This window comes from Malaya genurostris, chromosome 1 (assembly GCF_030247185.1).
Source record: "Malaya genurostris strain Urasoe2022 chromosome 1, Malgen_1.1, whole genome shotgun sequence".
Classification (NCBI taxonomy): domain Eukaryota; kingdom Metazoa; phylum Arthropoda; class Insecta; order Diptera; family Culicidae; genus Malaya; species Malaya genurostris.
The window spans coordinates 19,793,402-19,817,683 of NC_080570.1; the positions used below are offsets into that span (position 1 = coordinate 19,793,402).

Below are 24,282 nucleotides of genomic sequence, written 5' to 3' on the forward strand. Positions count from 1 at the left end.
AAAACAAATTAAACTTAAATCCTATTGAAATTAAAAATTTTGAAAAGATGACCCGAAAAATAAAATATCCAATTTCAAGCTACATTTGTTACCGACGATACTGACAACACTTTTTCTACCACCCTGCAGTAATATTGATTTCAACAACTTGTACTTGAATATGTCAATTCCAACCAATCACGAGCTGGTCCGAAATTGGTCCTAAAAGTGGATTAACAATTGTCAGGTCCTGTCCTAGGTATTTCCAACCTTTCTATAGTGATTCCTAGTTGGAGGTTATTTGATTGAATATGGAATTTTGTTTAATAGTTTGCGTTTAGTATGTACCAAAATCTGAAATCAGCTGTTTTTCAAAGAAAGGCGAATCTAACATTGACAGCAAACGGAGAAAAACATCGATGAATTTTTCGACTTTGGTTTTAAATCGTATTTATAAATTATTGCATATTCTCGAATCAATTTATGATTAGTCGATGAATTGTTAGTTAATCTTCAAAAGGCATGCAAATTTTACCACTTCCCTTCTATATCCACTGAATAAATCTACATAAAAATAGTTTCGCCCTTTTTCGATTTGTTTACTTTTATGCTTCCTGCGTGAATTATAAAGATACGCCCTTGCGCATTTTTCGTGAAATTGGCTGGTTTTCGTGACTAAGATCAAAGACATCATATTAACAAGATATCCAGCTCTCAAATTTCCCGAACAAATAATTGGCAACATCCTTTTTTGCGAGCATGTCGCCCTCAGGTGAGTCCGCATCGAATCTCATACATAGAAGTAGGGGAGAGAAATGTCAAATTCGTGCGCGCCAAAATAGCAGGGCTGCGCACCCATACAATTGACATGACATGTTGAATGAGACGCCGGGCGATGGCGTTGCTGAACTGAAGATTGAGATCGCTCCAAGCTGACAGGGTCTGCTAAGATTGTCAAGAGTATAGGACAATTTGAAATCATATGTTTGACGACAACACGTGAATAATCGTTTTTCTTACCCATATTTGTAAGGTTTTGCCATCTGCATTATTTCAAACTCAAGTAAATTGAAAAATTCTTCAAAAATGTTTCTAAATACATGAGATATGTCAAAACAATCACCATAACGCTATCTCGTGGTGACCACGCTGATTGGATTGTTCAATTGGTAGGAGAGAGTACTTCGATTTGTTTACTTTTGTAAGATTCGTCCTTCTTTGAAAAACAGCTGAAATGTCAAAACTAATTGAGCATGATTTCCACTTAGAGGCAGAGATGCCATTTATACAGATTTATTTGTATTATACAGATTTTTACATACGCATACAGAATACAGATTTGATACAGATTTCTTAAATTTAATACGAATCTCCCAAAAAGCAAAATAAAAACATTTTCGTATGAGCAATCTATTAGTATTTGATTGCAGTGACGAGAAGCAAAGTCTTGGTCTCATTGAACTTATCATTCTACAGCAATAACGTGTTGAAATAACATCTTTTAACATCATTCTATTGTTGAAATTTAATTTTGTTAGTGAATACAGATAAATACAGATCTTTTTTAGAGAGTAAAACAGATTTCCTATGAAAATATCGGGCATCTTTGCTTAAAGATGAGAACTTTTCTATATTTGAAGTGTTTTTGAAGTATTTTTTGATGAAATAAAATATCGCCTGTAAACAATATGAGAATTAAATTAACATACCGTTCAAAAAATTTGGGCAGAATTAGAATTTAACTTCTCGTTTTCACATGCCAAAGTGATGAAGCGGTGTTCAACTTTTCTGAAAATTAAACTGGAATCGGAAATCTTCATCATCATCACAAATCTGAATACAAGTGTATTGGTTTCTAAAATCAAGAAATTGTAATTCGAAACTCTGGAATTTGCAATACGATGATTTCGTTTCGTTCTGAGTGAATTTTTTTATTTAACAATATATTCTCAATCGAATCAATAAAAGATTATATTCTAAGCCGTATTTACAGCTTTTTTTCGTGCAGTGCATATGGAGAAATGTTTTATATATTTGGAGTTGTTTGATTCTGTGTACTGATTGGAAAAGTTGTCATATGTGTTAAAACAATTTTGTAGTGTATTAGTAACCTTATTTCTAACCGCAATGTTACTGTGATGTCCCTCGTGAATCACAAGATTGATCCATATTGATATATAATATATTTGGTTTGGATCTTCTTCTGAACTATCGAAATGATGAAGTGTATTAGTGTATATAAGAAAACTTCGATCGAACTTGTGATTCTGAACACTACGGAAATGAATATTGAGAAGAGTTCTCGGGAATTTGAGGAAAATTCTAGATACTGTACTAAATTAAAGATTTGATTTTGTATATGCCTATTCCTTCCGAGGCGACTAACATTGTCTACAAGAAATTCGTGCCGGTAATCTGATAGAAGAAGATCAAGTTCCTCTATTTCCGATACCTCCCGATCCGGAATACGGAAATCGTTGTAACCGAAGCAAGTAAATTTACCTGAGGGATTGTGAACCATTTAATTTGATTCGAAATGTTTGAAAATCAGTGTAGCCATCTTCGAGAAATCGTAGTACCTCCTGAGCTGGAAATCGTATCTGATTATCAAAAAAGAAGTTTTTATGGGATCTTATCGTTCTATCGATTTTTTTTACGAAAAACTTATTTTTGCGTCGAAATTTAGAAAATACAGTACATCGAAACAGTCCATTTTGCAGTACCAGTGGCGTACCGAGGAAATTTAGCGCCCGGGGCAAAATAAGAGATTTGCCGGCCCCATTGTTGGTGAAGCTGAACTTCATCTCCTGGGCGGGACTTGGGTGAGCAAAAAAAAAAAAAAAATCAATCATACTCTGAAGTTCTTATCAAACCAACGAACTGAAACATTGTTTTCTTGTTGGTGCAATCAACCAATAAATATGTTGATAAAAAGGAGCAAATTTTGAGGTAGAATTATTTAAATTTATTTCAATGATAATATTCAATTGTGCGTACAATTTTATCTGTCAAAATGCAAGGCATAACCATTTTCCACTTGTAAAATCATTTACAACATCGTTTGTTCAAGCGAAAAGGTAATTTTCGTGTTAGAAAAATCGTTTTCCACCTATGTTATTTAGCAGCATCCAAGATGAAACAATGAAAATTTTCAGTACTGTTTTTAAACATGTGAGAAAATGTGAATAAATGATTTTATTCCTTGCATACTTTGAGGAAAATCACCTCAAAGACTGTGCAGACCAAACCTATTCAAATATGCGATAGAATGATGAGAAATAGCTTTTTCCCGTCTTTTGATTCATTCCTCTAGCATTTAACATAACCTCAACCGAACCGAAACAAATTTCCGGATCACAATGTTGGTAATATGAAAAACTCAAAACTGATTGCACGAAACAGAAGAAACTAAGTTTTCTTCCAATTTTAAATGAAGAGTTTTTGTAACCGATCTCAAGATTCTACAAAATAATTGGAATAAAAGGTAAAATTCAATCGTCATCCTAAGAAAGGTTCCAATAATCAAACTTAGGTGGCGCGCCAGGTGGAATTAGTTTTATGTGAGATTGCCGATAAAAATATGAAATTGAACTTCAACCAAAGGTCCACAATAAAAGGGCCCAACTACAAATGAGAGACTCTCTTTTGTTTACTTTCTCTGTTTTAAAAATTACGGAACCTTTACTTCAGTTTTTTTAAGTTTCCAATATAAATTGAAAGTTTGTGGTTTTAACTTGAAAGTTTTGCGAAGTGAGAGTATAATATAATATCAATCAAGTGTGTGAGTGTCAAATATAATATCAATCCGGTAAATCGTGAAAAACAGTAAACAAAGAGAAACTGCCATTTGCATTTAGGCCCTTTTGTCGTGGGACTATTAAATTAGTTGCTTAAAACTAGGCCCATTTCTCTCCGTGTGAGTGATAATTAGGGCTATGAACCATTTCGCGATTAATTTTAACTTTTGATTAAAATCTGACACTCGAGCGGTTAATTTGATGTTGTCAGAAATAACCCTGCTCGAGAGAATGGTTATTTTTAACAAATCGATGGTTATTTTCCGACACAATTGAAATTTCCAGTGAAAAATAAACTTAAATAACTTTCCGTCCGTCAAATTTTGAAATAGGCCGCAATTTCAAGTCAATTTAACTACTCGACACAAAATAACCACTCAACTGTGCGATTTTAAGCAAAAGTTAAAATTAGTATTTCGCGACGGTTCATAGCCTAAGTGAATAGTATTCCAGTAGTATAGTGAATAAAACTCAAACAATTGGATGAATGTTATTTACTATTGAGTAGACACACTTTTCAGTATATTTTAAGTAAAAATCTACTGGGAAGAACTTTAAATTAGATTATTAAACAGAATCCCGATGGTTGCTGCTGCATTCATTCTCTGGACTTTCGATGAGTTTTTTTTGTCGGAGTTGCACACAACGTTGTGCCAAGCTTTTCGAACATGAAGACTGGAGCTTTTCGGACATGCGAGAAAAGGTTTGTTCCAGTACCAGAAGATTTTGAATATTCAACGGCTTTAAAGTGTCGCCATATTTTCTTGAAAGTTTTTTTTTCAGTTGTTAGCATAAATTAAGTACAAAATGTTGGGTTTTCTTTGAAGCAACTTTCATCAACAAAGTTTGTATTGGTAGCCCGGCAAAACTTAATTCATCACGCGTCGGAGTTCGTTTCGTACTGTCAAGCTTTCGATTGCTACGTTGCTTACAATCTTTTGTGCAATGCAACGACCATTCAAACCGATTTTAACCGCATGGCTTGCATGACTGAAGTAGGAATTGTTTGATTCAATGTTAAGTTTTGATTAGTACTGATCGAATGTTGCTTGGATTCATCGAACAGCCCTTACTTACCTGTCACTTCATGGAAATCTTCTATGTCATGGTTTGCTGTGCTGTTAAAATTTTGCTCTGTTAAGAAATGACAACTTTTAAGTTTAAATGACAAATAGCATCGGTGCTGTAGAAGATTTGAAACAATGTTCAAATGGGAAACGAGTTCAAGCCGACCGTTTCCACGTATGTCGATTACACGTGCGCACTCTCATCGCATTCTAGAGTACGTCAGTAGAGAGATCCTCCAGTGGGGGATTTATGTATACAGCAAATGTTTACTCATTTGACTCACCTTCAACCAACTGCATGATTCCGCTTGATCACTCCCGGAGTTTACACCTCGATTCGTCATAGCCCCCTGCCGGTGGTGTGTCAGGTGCCTAAGGATGGAAAATCACATATCCTTGAATCCGCCGTCGACGTCAAGCGTGTCGAGAGGTGAGTTGGCGAATTACAAACAGCGGAAAGGCAGTGCGCTGCAACGCGGTGATTCATCGTACCATGCAACGCAACAAACGTCGCGCGACTGAATGTATTGTGATTTTCTTTGTAATTTTTAATAGCGAAGCAAAATAGTGAATTGGTTTAACAAAAAATCATCATTGCTATGAGACAGTGCCAATATAGACTATCTTAAGGAGAAATATTCTGCGGTGAACGTTTCAAGATAAGAGATTTAAAACAGATAAGAGATTTAGAAGTTTTCGGTTCTACCGATGAGGTCGTGACAGTTCCAATCTAGTGTGCAGTGTATCTACTGTCGGAATCTCAGCACCAAAAATAGCGTTCCGTTCTTCGAAAATGGGAAGCAGTTGCCAACCGCCCCTGCAAAGAACGAAAAAAAAACCCGATGATTCCATGATCTCGATCGATTTGCATATCTGAAACATCGCAAAGCCGAAAGAAAAGCCATTATGCATAACCGTGGAACGAATTAGCATGTTCGTGACGAGAGCGGTGCTGAACGATTCCGGCCCTCCCAGGTGATTACCTAATATTGAATCGACAGACGGTACCATAAAGAAGATCCGCTTTTAGAGACCTCAATACACTGACAGTAAAGTACGCACACACACACGCAAGATTTTTGTGCGTGGTGACGTCTTGAGCTTGGCAATGAACCTGATGCGGATACAAACAGGTGAGTGATTTCCGCGTACGGTTCGTACGGACCGAAAGCATGGTCTCCATCGGGTATAAGGAGAATTATGTGATATACATGATGAGGAAACCGTCCGTCGATAAGCTCAGGTGTGGCATCCGTCCAGAATTCGCACGTAATTATTGCCATACGAAGGACAGGTTTTTGACCAGGTGCGTGCCGATGTGAGCAGTTTTGTTGATTCTACCGGTTGACCCATGGGCTGTCCTGATATGAATATGGTAAGATGACTTACGAAGGCTGTATTTCTCATTTGCGGTGCCGAAATGATGAAAAATAAGTCTATTGATTCGTTGACTACGACGCAATCATAAAAGTTTCACTCTCAGGGACAAAGCAATCTTCCAATATTCGAAGGGAAATCTTAGGCCGTGAACCATCTTGCGAATTATTTTAACTTTTAGTAAAAATTTGACAGTCGAATTTAACTACAATTGCGGCACATTCCAAAGTTTGACGAATGGAACGTTATTTGCGTTCGTTTTGCACAGAAAATAAAATGACATAAGAAGAACTTCGAGAAAAATTTACTGCGTTTGACAATGTATTGAAACTTTTCAGTGGGGTATTTTCTATAACTGAAATTAAAAGACACAAAAGTAATTTTCACCAACATTTGAAATTGGCATATTTTGAAAGTTTTTTTTCAGTGTCGGAAAACAACCATCGATCTGTCAAAAATAACCATACTTTCTAGCAGGATTGTTTTCGACAACGACAGAATCACTGCTCGACTGTCAAATTTTAATTAAGGCTGTGAACCATTTCGCGGTTAGTTTTAACTTTTAGTTGAGATCTGACACTTGAGCGGTTATTTTGTGCCGAGTAGTTAAATTTCACTAAAACTGCGGCCCATTTCAAAATTTAACCGACGGAAAGTTATTTGAGTTTATTCAACTAAAGAATTAATATTAGAATTTTCATTGCAAGATTTTTTTCAGTGTCGAAAAATAACCATCGATCTGTCAAAAATAACCATGCTCTCGAATAGGGTTATTTTTGACAACATCAAATTAACCGCTCGAGTGTCAGATTTTAACCGAAAGTTAAAATTAACCGCTCGAAATGGTTCACAGCCTAAAAGTTAAAATAATTCGCGAGATTGTCCACAACCTTAATCTGTTCAATAAAACTGAAACCGGGCGAGGTCATTTGCTTTTGAATTCAATTGAATTCCGACTCTGAATTCCAGAGTTTTACGGTAAGTTTATTGCACAGTTTTGTGGAGATTTTAAAGTAATTTACCGTGCAGTTTTTCGAGTAGATCTCCGAGAAGTATTTCGTGTTGACTTTTGCAGCAGTTTTTTTTTTTCATATGAAAGGTAGTACCAAAACTGCAGTTGACTTCGGACAGTGGAGTTTATCGGGCAGTTTTTGAAGCACTTTAACGAACAGTTTTTTCTTGCTGTGGTTTCGAGTAATTTTTTTAAACAGTTCTTTGTATGGTTGTCGGAGCAATTTTCCGAACAGTTTTTTTTTCAAATGAGTGAGTATTGTGACTGCATTACTTGGATTCCCGAGTTTAACGGGCAGCTTTCTAAGGTTGGGAACCATTTCGCGAATGATTTAAACTTTCGGTTAAAATTTGACATTCCGATAGTATTTATTATCGAGTAGTTAAATTTAACTAAAATTACGTCTCAATTCAAAGTTAGAAGGATGGAAAGTTATTTGGGCACTGAAAATAAAATGATAATAGGTGGTTTAATAATTGCAACACAGAGAACCAGTCACGTACCCAGAGGGGGGGCCCGAGGGGCCCTGGCCCCTCCCGAAATCAAAAACAGATGTATAATTATTTAGAAGGTCTCAGACATGTGTTACAGAAATAACAAGACTGTAAACCTAAAGAAATGTAATACAATATCAAGTCCAGTGGAAAAGTTTAAAGTGTCTGTTAAAAACACTCGTAAAAGGCACACCGAGAATTAAGTACATCAGCAATCTTCAGTAACATTATTTTTTTTATCTTTGGGCCCCTCCCGAAACGAAATCCTGGGTACGGGCCTGCAGAGAACGTAAGAACAACTTCGAGTAAAACTTGCTTCGTTTGATAATGTATAGAAACTTTATGTTTTGTTGTTCTTTTACTGTAATAAGCATAAGTTTTATAAGAAATTACAAGGTAATTTTCATTTTAAAAAAACTGAAATTAGATATTTTTTCTGTGTCAGAAAAAAACTACAGAACTGTCATGCTCTCGAGCATGGTTATTTTTGACCAAAAAACTGCTCGACTGACAAATTTTAGCTAAAAGTGAGATGATCCACAGCCACAGCAGAGTACTATTTTTCTAAAAGTTTGTTAACAGTTTTTCGAAAAGAACATTTGAAAAGTTTTTTTATTTGACTTTCTAGCAATTTTCGAGCAATTTCACGAGTAATTCTTTGACCAGGTTTTCGAGTAACTTTGCATATATTTTTTTCGAACAACTGTTGAGTAAATTTTAAGGCGGTTTTTCGAGCACTTTTTCGATCAGTTTTTGGGTAAATTTTCGAGGAGTTTTTCGTGTTATCTTTTCCAGCAGTTTCTTTCATATGGAAGGTAGTTTATAATAACTGCTATTGGTTTTTATAATAACTGCTATTGGTTTTTTGAAACGCGACTTCGTATCTCAGGGGAGTTTTTCTGGCAGTTTTTGAATCAGTTTACCGTACAGTTTATTGACCAGTTAGTTAGGTTAGTTTTTTTTCAAGTAGACTATGCATAGGTTTTCGAAGAGTATTTTCGAATAGTTTTTCGAGCAGTCTTTTGAGTAACCTTTCGAGCAGATCTTCAAGGAGTTTTCGTGTTTTTTAATCATGTGGGGTTCATGAAGTTGACCAATAACTGTTATTGGGCTGTTTATCGGGTACTTTTTTTAGTAGTTTGTGAGCAGTTTTTCGAAGAGAATCCTTGAAATTTTCGAGCAATTTTTCGAGTGATTCTTCGAGCAGGGTTTCGCGTAGTATTTCATATAGTTTTTTTTAAACAATTTATGAATAGTTTTTCGGGAGGTTTTTTGAGCAGTTTATGAGTTAATTTTCAAGTAATTTTTCTTTTTTCAGCAACTTTTATTGTATAGTTTCCTTGATTAGTTTTTTGAGTACTTTTTCGAGCAGTTTTTGAGTAAATTTCCAAATAGTTTTTCGAGCAGATCTTCAAGCAGTTTTTCGCATTATCATTTCCAGTGGTTTTTTCATATGGAAAGAAGTGCATGGGGTTTTATAATAACTGCCACTGTTTTTATTAAATGCTATATCGAATTTCTAACTTTATTGGGCAGCTTTAAAGCATTTTATCTGTTGTGAAATTTGTCGTAGTTTTAAAAGCAGTTTATTGGGTAGTTTTTTCGAGTAGTTTATGAACAAATTTTTCAAGAAATTTTTTTGTAGTTGTTCGGGCAGGTTTTTGTAAAGTTTGTTCGAATAGCTTTTTGAGCAATTTTTTTAGTAGTTACGAGTAGGCTTTCGAATAATTTTTCGTATAATTTTCTTTCGAACACGTTTTTAATAGTTTTTGAAGCGGTTTTGGAAATACTTTTTCGAGCAGTTTTTGAGGGAATTTTCAAGCAATTTTACGAGGAATTTTTCAAGGAATTTTTCGTGTTATCTTTTCAAGCAGCTTGTTCATATAGAAGGTAGTGGAGTTGAATGATAACTGGTATAGATATTATTCAAATGCGACCTCGGATTTCAGAGTATTTCAAGCAGCTTTTCAAGCAGTTTATTGAGCAGTTTATCGGGAAATTTTTCTGAGTTGATTTTCGAGTACTTTTTCGAACAATTTCTCGAGTATCTTTTCGAGCAGGCTTTTGAGTAGTATTTCTAGCAATTTTCCAGGGTAGTTTTTCGTATAGTTAACTTTACGCAGTCTTGCCGAGAGTTTTCTAAAGAAGTTTTTCCTACCAGTTGTTTTGAGCAGTTCCTCGTATTGTCTTTTCGAAAACTTTCTTCATATAAAAAGTTGTGCATGGAGTAGTATAATAGCTGTTTTCCGGAAATAATCAGGAAATTTTTAAAGCAACTTATCGAACAGTTAATCGGAATTTTTGAAGCATTTAATTGGGTTACGAGCAGCTTATTGGGCAGATTTTTTGACCACTTTGATTTCCAATTGTCCAGTGGCGTCTCGTCCTCGTGTGCTTCTCGTGCACTGCACAACCGGTCAAATTCAGTCAAATTATTTTTTAGATTTTCAATTTATTTCTCAATCGTTATCTTTCATTTACAACGGACTGTTATAACTGATTTCATACAACATAAGCAGTACACAACCCGTAAATGTCGTCACGAGACGCCACTGCAATTGTCGGTTCTAGAAATTTCAATTCCCGAAGAGTCTGAAGTTGAATTCACATTGAGTTCTCAAACATATCCCAGGAACTTCCAACTTCAATTTGTATAATATTATGTTCGTGCAATGATGAATACATCTAATTACAAATCACGAATAGAAACCAAAATATCCTCAGGAAAGCCAGCTTCAATTACAGACTGCTTCGCTAATCTGGCGAACAAGTTTCCCCGTACTCGAGGAGCCGAGTGATGGCCGTCGTAACAATGAAACGATACTTGCAAAGTGCCAATTGACATTCGGGGTGAGGGCGAACCAGGCGTAGCGTCATTGTTGACTCCGTTTCGTCACGCGGCACGCTGTGATTGCACATCGATGGATCGGCCTGCATCAGTGGCGCAGAGTTGCCAACTTGATACAGTTTTTTTTTATTTTCGATAGTCTGTGATGATGAAAATATACAAACATCTGAGAGAATCAGTGTGAAATATCCAGTGTCAGTCAAAGTTCGTGTTTTCATCAGACTTCAGCGAAAAATAAATCTGTGTAGTTGAATGGCAAAAAAAGTAGTGACCATGGCAACCCTGCTGGAAAGATGCAAGTTGTCACCAGGGAAATATTCACCACGGCAGTTAAATAGAAGATGTTTGCAGAGTGGTGTTTGCAGTCGTCGTTGAAAGCATCGCAAACATTGAATCCTAAGGGTGCTGATTTTTTCTCCAGAACAGAAAAATCTACAACAAACTCATAAAACAATAAAATCATTCATATGATGACACTCATTCGACCAGGCGTGGATGGTGGAGATCAGGGAGCTATCGCCTTGCCCACGCAGGTCGGACAAATATTGAAATCTGTCTGGGGTTGCTGCCTGAGCCAACGTAAATCTCTAATCAAGTGCGAACCTTTGGAACCAAAGGCCGAAAACGAAAATCATAACCTTAAAAGGGGGCGTGTTCTTCCAATTGTGGCATACATGCAAAAGCTTTTCGACCATAACCTGCAAAAAATCATGAACTGTCTATTTAGCCATTGCAAACCGGGTGTGAAGATCACTTTCGTGTTACTTCACGACACCGTAGGCCCCAAATGAAGAGGATTCCATCGAGCGCACGAGCAACATTATGACATCCACCAATGCACACACTGTCGTAAAAAAAAGTGACGCTTGAATTGGTTCAATGTCAAACGGAGTTTCGGTGCGCAACTTTCGATGCGAGGCGCGATTTGGGTGTCGAATTCAAAACACGTTTCACCAGGTCCGAACCAACTGCCAACTGGAGACAGCACGCTCATGCATAAGTCATCATACGAATGCAGAAATTTGACATTGCCTGTTTCTTGGCACCCAGCCGTCGTGCAAAACGCAGCCTACTATTGCGAACAACAGCTGATGGTGCTCCATCCGTGCAGCGCATCAATTCGTATGCTCGGTGGATCAAATTCAATGTCAACTTTCGTAAGCTTATGTGAAAATATTCGTGATGTGAAACGTGTGTGGTTCTTGAAATGCGTGTTGTTGACATGATCTCGACCGCGATTGGACACGAGGTTGTAGTAATCTGGAGTCTGCATCAGTACATGAGAATGCTAAGCTCTTTCGTTTTTGCGATATTGAGAAAGATCTGATATGATATATCATATGGGAGGGAATTTAAATGTTCAATGCATAAATGCAAATAATTATTTAAAAAAAACTGGCAACACCAGCAGCGTTTGACTCATACTTCAAACGAATAATGAATAGAAAGTTAAAGTATATTATTTTTATTTTTGACATTGGAACTGTACGAATAAATAAAACTAAAAGTATTTTCTGGGGATGCATTTGTTTGCCTTTCGGTTCTAGTATCCGTATTCCATTCAAATTTCGAGCCTCTGAACAGCGATGCCAACCCTCCGGATTTATCCGTACACGGAAAATAAAACCTATCTATTATTTGACATCTTTCTACTTAATTTTGAGTTCTTTTGGATCTTTTCTTTCATTCACTCCTTCCATTGTTGACAAAATACAAAGAGCAAAGTCACCCAACAGCGAGAGTTTCGTTCAATAAGCTAAAATTAAGTAAACCGCATCAACCTGAAATTGAGTCAATACGACTCAACTGTAGATTAAATATAACTTGCCATAGAGTAGATATAACTTATCTTTAAGTATTTTTTTCACGTGTCTTACGGAAACTACCTAGAGCCCTTCTACCTAAAATTTGGTTATTGAACGGAACCCCATATTGGGTGGAATGTACTTAAAATTAGGTTGTTTTGAGGTTCCGTGTAGATCTACGGATTTCCGTCTTTTCTACGGATCTACGGATGAACCTCTTGAGATCTACGGATTTTGCATTATTTCTTCAGAAATCTCCAGATTTGTCATCGCTTCTTTTCTTCAGATCTAAGACAAGACCTGACATCTGAGGGGGCTGCTTTTGTTCCAAAATGGACCAGTTTCTGATTGGCTGATTTTGATGTTGCCACCTGCACATTGTGAAAAGAAAAAACTTTTGCAGGGTACGCGAGCAATGATGCCAAGTATAAAGAAAATCAGAAAACAAATTTATTAAAATGTATAATTTTAGCTCACCAATGAAAATGAAAATTTTCGGAGAATGTTTCACTTTTTTTTCAATCTCATTGGTAATAAATGTTTATAGTAGCAGGAATGTGTAATTAAAAGTGGTATCAAGCCGTTTTTTTTTAGTGAATTAAAGTGTAACCAAAAAAGATTTGTTAAATTAGTGTAAACTCGAAAGTGTGTTTAGTTTTACGAGAAGAATGAACTGCTGTGTTCCACACTGTGGTCACATTAAGCACTTCTATTCAAACCTGATTATTTCCGGTTTCCAAAAGATCCGGTAATACGTCAACAATGGATTCGATTTTTCGTTCAACATGAGATATCTCGTGTTTTGTCATCAAAGCTCAATTAATTGTTTTTAAGCATTAATATATAATAAAGAAATGCATTCACCAAAACATGTTTTATGTTTATTTCAAATCAAAAACCTAAAGTCTAAAAATTTAAATGTAATATTTTTTTCCTAGCATAGTTATTAAAAAAATCTGTAAATATGGCTACACTGTAGCCGATACGCTGGTATTTATTCCACAGGGCGAAAATGACGAGGATGATTCGGAAGGAAAAAATAAGAAGCCAGTTGTCAGGTCTTGTCTTAGCTTCAGATAGCTACGAGAAATAATTAAATCTCGCGTTTTTTTTCTGATTACGGCCAATAATCCAGTTGACAAAATTCACTTTGAAGAGAAATTCTGAATGACTGATTGGCGCTCACTGGTACGATTTATTAATTTTAGTTGGTTTGACGTAAAGCCGCCATAACTAAGTTCAGTTTTTGCAATGACTGAGCGGAAACTTATATTGGAGAAGCCGAATGAATGAAAAACTAACTGAAAAGGTGATTTATTGGAAAAATATACACTCAGAGACAGGACTCGAACCTGCGTTCTTATGCATTCCGTGCATACGCGCTACCATTTCGCCCCTCTGAATCTTGTTATAGACATTCTAAAACGTGTGAGCAATCCACGCCACCAGTGTTTTTCAATGAAAAAGCTACCAGCTGGAAAAATGTGGCTGGCAGACATTCTGGTGACCGACTGCCTCACCGCTGCCAGGTATACATCTCAAACGATACAACCGTATCCACCAGGATTTTTCCACATTGAAATCTTTGACATTTTCAGCGAAGGTGAGAAGATAAAAACGCTCGGCTAACTTAGATACAGGCGACTTTGTTTTGTCAAATTGGATTTGACAACCGTCACTGAATCAATTTTGGTAGCTGCACAGGTAGCCAAAACGCTATGCGGGCATTAGAGAGTAAAAGTTAGAATCAAATAAACGGTATGGCATCTGTTAGTGTAAAAAATTGGTTTAGGCTCGCCATCATTGCCAGAATGACACTAGTTATTCAATACCGAAGTTTAAGTTAATCTGTATGATTTACTCATACTGATTTACTTACTAGTTCCACTGTGATTGTTTAATCGAATTTTCTTCGACCTTTCGAGAATAGCATGATTCTGATATAATGCCAAACAACCCAAAGACCTGTTTCTGGCTTGAACGGAGTTGAGCTGAAGTTGAACGAAATGCAGGATCTGAGCGCACCGAGAATGCACCAGAAGATTGCGTAAAAGATCAGATCTCAGCCGTTCGGTCGCGTACTCAGCTTCACCAAGGCTGCACGCTGGCAGCGCCGTGGCCGGGCCTAGGATCATCTACGGTGGTGGACTACGGCTACGTGAGGGGGGTGTCAATAACTCTCAATCATCTCAGCCTCAGTATATTATAGACGACGAGGACGCTGCGAACACCTCTCCATTCATCCATCTCGGTAAAGTCATACCGGAGAACACAGAACAGGTATCAGACTCGGGCTCTCTAATGGGCAGACTGGCTCGGTATGCTTTTATTGCTACAGTGACCTCCGGCTGGCGAGCGAGAACCATTTTTACGATAATTACTGTCCGCGTCCGGAACGGTGCGGCACCGACCGGCGGCGGTGGCGGTCGGTGGTCTGCTGGCCTCGACGTTCGTTCATATGAGTACGGAGTTTATTCGGCCAAGTGGCGAATTGTTTTTCGGCACTTTAACGGGTAATTTGGTTTATCCTTGTTTCGCACGAAAATCCGCACTCATGCTCTTTTTTATGCTCAATTATACTCGAGTGAATCATTTCGGAATGAAATGGATGGCGGTAGTTTTTGTGAGTTTTGGAAAGACGTTTGAAAGATAATTAACTGGTGAAGGTTCCACGGTAATTGATCTTGTCAAGAATGTTTTACTTACAAATTTTAGTCGTCTCGATTTTGAGCTGCCAATATTTCTTTCGAAATCTGTGCAACCGGCATAACACCACTCTGCTATTGTGGAATGTGACGTTTAAAATGCGCATACTGCGATCTCCGTCTTCTTCACTTAAAAATTAACCGTTCATGTCAATTCGTCTCGATACCAACACAGTTTAGTTAAATTTACAATACTTGCAACTGCAGTTTGTCTATCGGAAACCCATCGAAACCATGTCGAACAACTGCAACCATAAAAACAAACAAACCGTAAATAAACAATATTGCAACGAAACTCGCTCGATCTGGAAATGAAAGGGTTTACTGAAAGCATCTAAACCAGGAAGCCACAGGTGTTTGTCATTTTTTTTGTACATGCCAATCATGCGACTTTGAACTTCCACCATCATTACACACAAAGCTGCCCGTGAACTGCGACGCTTCTCAGCAACTTATCACGATCTTAATTATTCATATCAGGCCTATATAGCCGAGCGTGGTGTTGTAATTGGCCGAGATCAAAATAATGGCCTTTTATCGCCGTACAACCTCAGCATCTACTTAAATTCTACCCCCCCTGTTTAGCTGTGATAGGGCACGTGCGCGTGGGCAGGAAGAGGCGTCTCAGCAACCATTGCCATTGCCTGGGAACAAACGGCCGGCGGCACACCGGCCGTGAGGGTTAAATGCAAATCATTCCGGCTAGTGCGAAACGGCGACGCTTGACCAGTAGATGCGCTCGGATTCCTGAACACGTAGTTCACTGCAGATCCCACCTGCGGCGCATTTCCTGCATTCCTCCAGTGTGTGTAGTGTCTTGATAAGAAGGAGGAAGTTTTTTGTCCGCATTTTTTGTTTTTCGAAACTATGAGTAAGGGATTTTTCATTAATGGATTTGAATCAAAGATGTGTGGTTAATGCAAATGGTGCACAATTGCCCGATAACAGATCGTTGGACACAGTCACAGTCAGATATGCCAGATATTTTCAGAGTAAATCTGTATTACCCTGTATAAAAAATCTGTATATATCTGTATTCACAAATGAAATGAACTTCTACAACGAAATGATGTTGTACGCTATCTCAATAGATTATGGTTACAGAATGGGAGTTTCAATGAGCATTTATTTTTTATCTTCCTAGTTCACAGAAAAATGTAAAGACGAAATTCAATATGAACGGTTTTTCAACCACAATTAAATTTCAATTCCATATACTTTTCTAGATTTAAAAGTTGACTCTCAGGCCGCAGACAGAATAAACGCAAAAAGCTGAACCGAGCTGGTGAATGACATTAGCAGACCAAAAGAGGGAAGCATACTTTCAGTAAGCCAAAAGGGCCCTATTAGAGTGCAAGCGATGAATCTGCTCAGCTTTCTCTCTGACAAGGTCCTTTTAATTTACTGTAAGTGCAGTTACTCGCCTTGGTCAGTACCAAGTTTGGCTCTGCTTTCTCGTGCTCACTCTGTCATATTGTAATATAAATGTTTTTTTTTGTGTTGATCGCCAAATATCTGCACACAAATTTTTACATTAATTTGTGATTTGTCCGTTGATTAATAAACTTCCATCTCGTCACTGCAATCAAATACTAAAAGATAGCTCAGACGAAAACAGTTTAATTTTCCTTTATTACTTCTTGTGAATTCTGTAATAAATTTTGGGAATCTGTATTAAATTTGTATTCTGTATTAGATCTGTATGAGGATGTAAAAATCTGTATTATACAGATAAATCTGTATAAATGGCATCTCTGTTCACAGTTTAACCAAAGAAACTCAAGATAGAGTGGTCTGCAATTTCTCATGCATCAATTGAATAGGAGCCCTCGATCAATTCGGTTCATCGCAGTCACGTACCCAGAGGGGGGGCCCAAGGGGCCCGGGCCCCTCCCGAAATTAAAAACAGATATATAATTATTTAGAAGGTCTCAGACAATAATGTAATACAATAACAGTTCCAGTGGAGAAGTTTAAAGTGTACGTTAAAAACACTCGTAAAAGGCACACCGAGAATTAGCTACATAAGCAATCTTCAGTAACATTATTTTTCATCTTTGGGCCCCTCCCGAAACGAAATCCTGGGTACGGGCCTGGTTCATCGTCAGTTTCAGTCTAATCATCGTTTGAAGCAGAAAAACAAGCGTCTGATCGCTTCATGCGCCGTAACTATGACAAAGTTTGTTTGAGTTTGAAAAAATATTAAGTTATATGTTATGACCAATATTGAGCAATTCGACTGCATATCCAGTGGTTCTTATAATAAGAAAGTAAAAATGACTTAGAATAAATTTATTTAAAGGTTAATTTAGTCGATATAGAAATTTCTTTAGATCTTCCACCGAGGGTACAATGTGCTAGGGAATGGGGAGAAAGCAAGGGTGGGAGCATCAAACGGCTGCCAGCCAGAGTTGTCATTCTAAAAACGGTGTTTCAACTAGAAAAATCTGTGTACCATCTGTTTTGCATATTTTCAAACATAATCTGCGAAAATCTGTGAAAAACATTTTGAAAATCTGCCATTTTTATGAAATACGTTTTATGAAATACATTAGTGGAATCTGTTCATCTGTTAATTTTGATGAAATTTGTTTTATGTGACACAGAATCTGCGTGGCAAAATAGGTAAAAAAATCTGTGGTTTTACTGAAAAATCTCTGAATATGGTAACTATGCTGCCAGCACCGATCCAGTGACCAGTGTTGCCAGATTTTCTCCGCTTCGCCAGATACTCTAACTAACCAGATCTTTTGTCAGATTTTACAAATTTCATCAGATTTTGCAAATTTTCCCAAATTTTGTCAGATCTCACCAGATATTTATGGTTTTGGCCTCTGTACGGTAGGTGGTGAGACTTTTTTTTGCTCACTGAAAATGAAGCCCGGTTAATTTCCTTATACGTAGTTAGATACAGACAAATCCAGATTAAGTTTTGCGTCAGAGACAAATTTTTGAAAAATAACATGGCAACTCTGCCAGTGACGGCTGCAGAAGACGGACCTTCTACACACTAAAACTCCATTTCGCTATTCGGCCATTTTATTGAGAAAACTTTTGGTATATGCATTTTTTTACTGAAATTATGAGATTCATAAATGATGTTTGAGTTTAGTAAGCTTTTCTAGAAAATATTTATTTTTTGTAAAACAAGTCCCTGAATATGTCAAGATTACCCTTTTACCTCCATTCTGCTATATATCTAGCATTTCATTTTTCGATTTTGTAAATTTTTGTGCCATTGTTAAATTGTGATTTTGAAATTATTTTTTTTTGATAAATGGTATTTGCTTTTCAAATCAGTTAAAAAGTGTATTTATTACCATGTGTTTATGAGCAACTGTTTGTTAACACCATATGTAGGTAGAGCTATTGTATAATATTTATGCAAAAAGGAAGGTGGGTTATAGAAGTTGAGAAATCCTGTGTTGCAAGCTATTAAGCATTGGATTTTTCATAATCCAATATAACGAATGTATTTTGTCTCTTTTAAAAACCTGTTTTAATCCACCTAGTGGTGTAATGATGCCTTTCTCATATCAATCATACTATCATATATAATACTGTGGTATTCTTCAAAAAAATTTTCTTTGATTTTTAAAAGAATAACCGAAATCGATTTGTTTGACCGTGTACTGATAAAAACTATCAATTGGAAAAACTTTTTAAGGGTTTTTCCCATTTTCAGTGATGGTATACAATTTTTAACCCACTTTACCCTATAATTCCGGATCCGGAAGTCGGATCCGCATGAAGTTCATTAATTACGTATGGGACCACAGGACCTTTCATTTGAACCTAAGTTTGTGAACATCGGTCGCGCCATCTATGAGAAAAGTTAGAAAACATATTTTCTTTTTCTGCATATTTTACCCCATAATTCCGGAACGGGAAGTCGGATCCAAATAATATTCAGGAATGTTGTATGGGACTACAAGACCTTTTATTTGAATCTAAGTTTGTGAAAATCAGTTCAGCCATCTCTGAGAAAAGTTAGTGCACTTATTTTCACAATTTTTTGCACATTTTACCCCATAATTCCGAAACCGGAAGTCAGATCCAAATAATATTCAGGAATTTTGTATGGGACCACAAGACCTTTTATTTGAATCTAAGTTTGTGAAAATCGGTTCAACCATCTCCGAGAAAAGTTAGTGAAAAAAAACGTTACATACACACATACACACAGACATTTTGCGTACTCGACGAACTGAGTCGAATGGTATATGACACTCGGCCCTCCGGGCCTCTGTTCAAAAGTCTGTTTTCACAGTGATTGCATAACCTTTCTATATGAGAAAGGCAAAAAGAAAAATACACAGATAAAAATATTTTGTGAATTTACATCAATGGAAAGTTTCTTTACGCTTTTTTATTTTTCAATATATTTCGAAAGGAAAACTAAGCGTTTTTCGAAGAAGTTGGTCCGATGAATGTCCAACAAATCGCCCAATTCGGGACTTTCGTTTGCTGATTTCGAAACCGACCACTGAACCGGGCGCCACTTTTTTCGTTTAACAAATCTGGCAGGCAGGCAGGAAAACTGTTTAGTTATTTTCAATATGGGGAGTTAGAACCCCGTTGAACTTGTTTAATAGGGGAATTTTGAACGTTTCTCACTACGTATTTTTTAGAATAAACACTAATTACCTGTAGAATACTTCTACTCCGAGTAAAATAACAACACATGTTCTTTTCATATGAAGAAAACATTCAATTTTCACAATAATTTCGCAGGAAAAAAATTGTTTAAGGAAATATTGCATTGTTTGTAATTATTTCCGCAATTGATATTCGATACCTATATTGCTCTATGTGATAATATGCTAACATCATCATTTTCTTAATTCATAAAGTATAACATAGAAGGCGCTGAGTTATTTAAAGTTTTGTGTTTGAAAGCCAATAGTGTGGTCTGAAGTTTCTCATATATCAGTTTAATAGGACCGCTCGACCAACTCTATTCATTGTCAGTTTTAATCTAATTATCATTTGAAGTAAAATAGCAAGAGTCTGATCGCTACATGTACCGTACCTATGACAATGTTTGCTTATGTTTGGAAAAATATCAAGTAATATGAGCGTTATTTAGCAATTTTACTGCATATCAGTTGCGTTTGTCTTATCCCACGAAGCATTAAAGTCAATAGAAGCAACAAATCATTTTGTGCTGAATGTATATACGCAAAGAAAAAAATTGTAAAAGTAACCAATTCGAGTTTTACACGACTTTTTAATTGAAATATTGACAACTGAAAATTAGATTTGAAATAGCGAATATTACTGCTTGAAACTAGAAAACATGATAATGAATTTTCTCAGTTTATTTCAATCAATACTTTGATAATAATAACAAATATTTTACTCGTGCGTTCATGTCAATTTCTTGACAAACAATTTCACAGTAAATTCAATTTGAAAAATTAGTTTTGAATGAACGAACTCTAGGTAAAGTTATTGATTGTAGTGATTTAAATTTACAAACGTTTCAGTTGAAACAAATGAACTTAAATTTAGTTTTTTCAATTACCGCTTTTGTTTGCTAAAATCATATACTTTTGATTGTTTTTAAGAATAAAATGATTTCTTTCCAACTATCTTGCACGGTAATTTCTGATACTACTTTTATTTGAAGCTATTTTCGTTTCCCAATTCTTGATGATCGAATATTCACATACCACAATTAAGCTCTGGTATTTGAATTAGTGTCCAATGATTCGGTGCTTCACCAGTCCGGTCAAGATCTCAAGATCAAGAAATTGTCGGATTTCGAGTATTTGTATCTGAAACGCGACCCGAACCCGAAACCGACGGGTATTGGTCGGGTACCCATTCTACCTTTGTCCTACTTCAATTCGAGCTAAACGTACTGCCAAAACGGATCCGTACAAGTGTGAATACACGCAATGAAACGTGTGGAAGAATATTAGCTTCCGTGCATGGAACGGTGCCGTCATTGAACCGAACCGAAGAAGTGTAAATAGACCTTAAACCCGCACAGAAGCAAGTGAAGATTTTGACGGTTTTATAGCCGTTTGCGGTTCTTACTGATCCTCTGAGTCATTGCAATTTGTAATTCATAGGATAACATGAAAATGAAAAATCATGGAATCAATTGAAACCAGTTTTTCTCGCGTGTTTTCTTAAATATAAGCATAGCACTTAGCACTTACAATCAATCGATCTGCCCAGTTTCTTCCGATTCTCATTTCTAAATTCAAAAAAAAATTGGCCGAACTTTCAAGATGATTCATATCCTAAATCACCAAACATTGTGCGCTACGAGACTATGATTTTTTCGTTTCTATGCAACCTAAATATAGGTACGACGCATTTTATTGGGATTGCTATGACTAGCGTTTTTATAGCATACATCTCAAACAATGAGCTGAGGCTTAACGCTGAGTCAAGTAAACGGATCGATAATTGATTCATTTCACCTAAGTTAAGCGTTTACCAATCCACGAACGTCCTTCAAAGCAAGATAAAGAAACCAAACGCGTATTGGGAGTACATATATATGTTTATATCTAGTCAAACTTGTAGTTTTTTTGCCATACTTGAGTACCTGCGTGATCGTTCCAGTTGAGGAATTTGCTCGAAATAAACAGTGCTGGGAGTAAATGGGTTTTTGCTAAAACAACAAGAGAAAAACTTTCCGCAATTGGTGTCCCAGAAACCTCGAAAGCTCGTAGTCATCGTCGATGACCAACACAGCTGGCACCTGCAAACGTGAACCTGTCCAGTTTTGTTATCTTAGGTGGACCCTGCACCCCCTCGTCAGGAATACCGACAATCGTAGCAACAACGATCAGCCGGGTGAGGGGCCCACAGGGCAAACCGCATGCCAGTCGCTTACCGATGGACTGGAGTTGCAATCGCACTCGTTGTCGTCGCCAGTTCACTTACACCCGTGCGGTACTTACTGTGAATAAACTCGATTTTACGTAACAACAAAAAAAAAATTAACGCTGGCCGACTGATGAAACCGGCCTACACGATCGAACAGTTGGTCGTACTGGACGTACCGGAGGGTGCGTTTATGGACCTGACAAGCAGAAGTGTGATCGACCGAAGTAAACCCAGAGACGGATTGATCCCAATAGTAGTTGGGAACCATGTATGATGCGGTTGTAGTTTGTAGTCTGTGCACCCACCCCACGGAGAGTGAAAGGAACTGGGTGGGAATGTCTGAATGTCGTTCGTGGTTGGAAGAACGTTCGATCTAATCCCGTCAGTTCAACCTTTGCAGCTAGCAGTAGCAGCACATGTGCAAACGAGGTCGTGTTTTTCAACATTTAAAATAACGAAGGAATTTAGTTTTAGGCTCGCATGATACATACGCAAACACATGGGCTTTCATCATTAAGACATCCAATATCGTGTCAATAATTTGTATTGTGAGAGTACACAAGGAGGCAAATGTGTCCCGCTACCCCTCGGGGTACATCTCAATGACCTTTGAGAGAGCACTGGTCAAGATGGTGGGATTTATTTATTCTTATTGCAACAGCCACGTGACCGACATGGCAAGACAGTCAAGACGTTGCGTAACCTGTAGCACGACTGCGACATCACCATTTTTGTTTTTTGTTTTTCGAAAGACGGGGAAAATCGAGCGATCGTTCCATCGATTAGCTTAATGAGGAGAAGGTTCCTTCGCCTTTCACGATTCTGCAGAAGACCTTCGGCATCACTGTCACACAACCACCATGCCATGTCGAACAAAGTAGGCTATTATCGAGCACCTGCACCGTGGTTGAAATCAATATCGATACGAAGTGGTGAATAGAAGATGAAAAAACGAACCGATCATATGAGTTTATGGTGAATGTTTACTTTCGCTTAGCCGGCAGCGTTATTTAGATGTTGATGAAGAATTGTTTTTGCTACTGCAACTGTTTAGTTAGTGATTGATGAAATCTTTTGCCGTAGCACGTAATCAGCATAAAATTGAGCCATGATACCATGATTTTTCTAATGGATTTGCACGTATTTATCAAAAAAAAAACTTTCAAAACATGAACATTTAAAATTTTCTTGCCGATTACCAATCTAACGCAAGACTAATTTTATCTAACGCGCCATCTAATTTCCATTATTTCAACCTTTCTTAGGATGACGATTGAATTTTACACAGGCTTTTATGGAGAACTCACATAATTTCAATTATATTGTAGAATTTTACGATCCGTTTCAAGAACCGCTCATTTGAAAATGTAAGAATATTATTTTGTATTGTTTCGTGTAATAATTTTGGATTTCATAAGATGATATGTTGGCAAATATCAAGATCCGGAATTTTTTTCGGTTCGGTTAAGGTTATTTTGAACGCTAAAAAAATTTTCATTCTTTGAATCAGAATCTTGGGTGCTGCAGGAATAACACAGAAAGGAAATGATTTTTCGCATACAAAAAATTATATTTCGCATGACCAAATGATGTAAATAATTTATATATGACTCTACAAGTGGAAATTAGTTTTCCCTTGTATTTTGACAGATAAACTTGGCAGAGTTACCATATTAACAGATTTTTCTGTAAAACCACAGATTGTTTTACCTATTTTGCCACACAGATTCTGAACACAGAACACAGATTTTATCGAAATTCACAGATTTCTACAGATTTTCATGAATATTTCATGAAAAAGGCAGATTTTCAAAATGTTTTTCACAGATTTTCACAGATTATGATCGAAAATATGCAACACAGATGGTACACAGATTTTTCAAGTTGACACACAGATTTTAAAATGGCAACCCTGAAACTTGGAATCATCATCCTCGCCAGAGTTGCCAGGTCATTTTTACAAAAATCTGTAATCAGCACAGAAATCTTTCTGTAGCTATGTCTATTCAGGCAATATCCCAAAATCGGTATTTATATGTAATATCAATGAATTAGCGGTATTTTAGGAGAACATATCTGTATTGCGGCAAAGAGCTCAAAAATCGGTATAAACACCGAGAAATCGGTATACCTGGCAACGATGATTCCCGCACACGTACGCCACTAATTGTGAAACACAACTTTCGATCGCCTATATGACCAACGTTGCCACGTCATTTATTCAAAAATCTGTCTAACTCAAAGATTTATCTGGATTTGTCTAGATACACTATATGCCAGGAAATTTTGACCCGGTTTCATTTTCCGTGAGCAAGATAGTAGAAAAAAAAGGTCTCACCACCTATCGTC

General features: G+C 36.9%; 1 protein-coding gene across 1 annotated transcript in view; it reads left to right on the top strand.

Moving 5' to 3' along the window:
* The window catches only part of LOC131434355 (ABC transporter G family member 23), a 129,564-nt gene that overhangs the window by 12,668 nt on the left and 92,614 nt on the right, over positions 1 to 24,282 (top strand). The gene's annotated exons all lie outside the window — the stretch shown is intronic.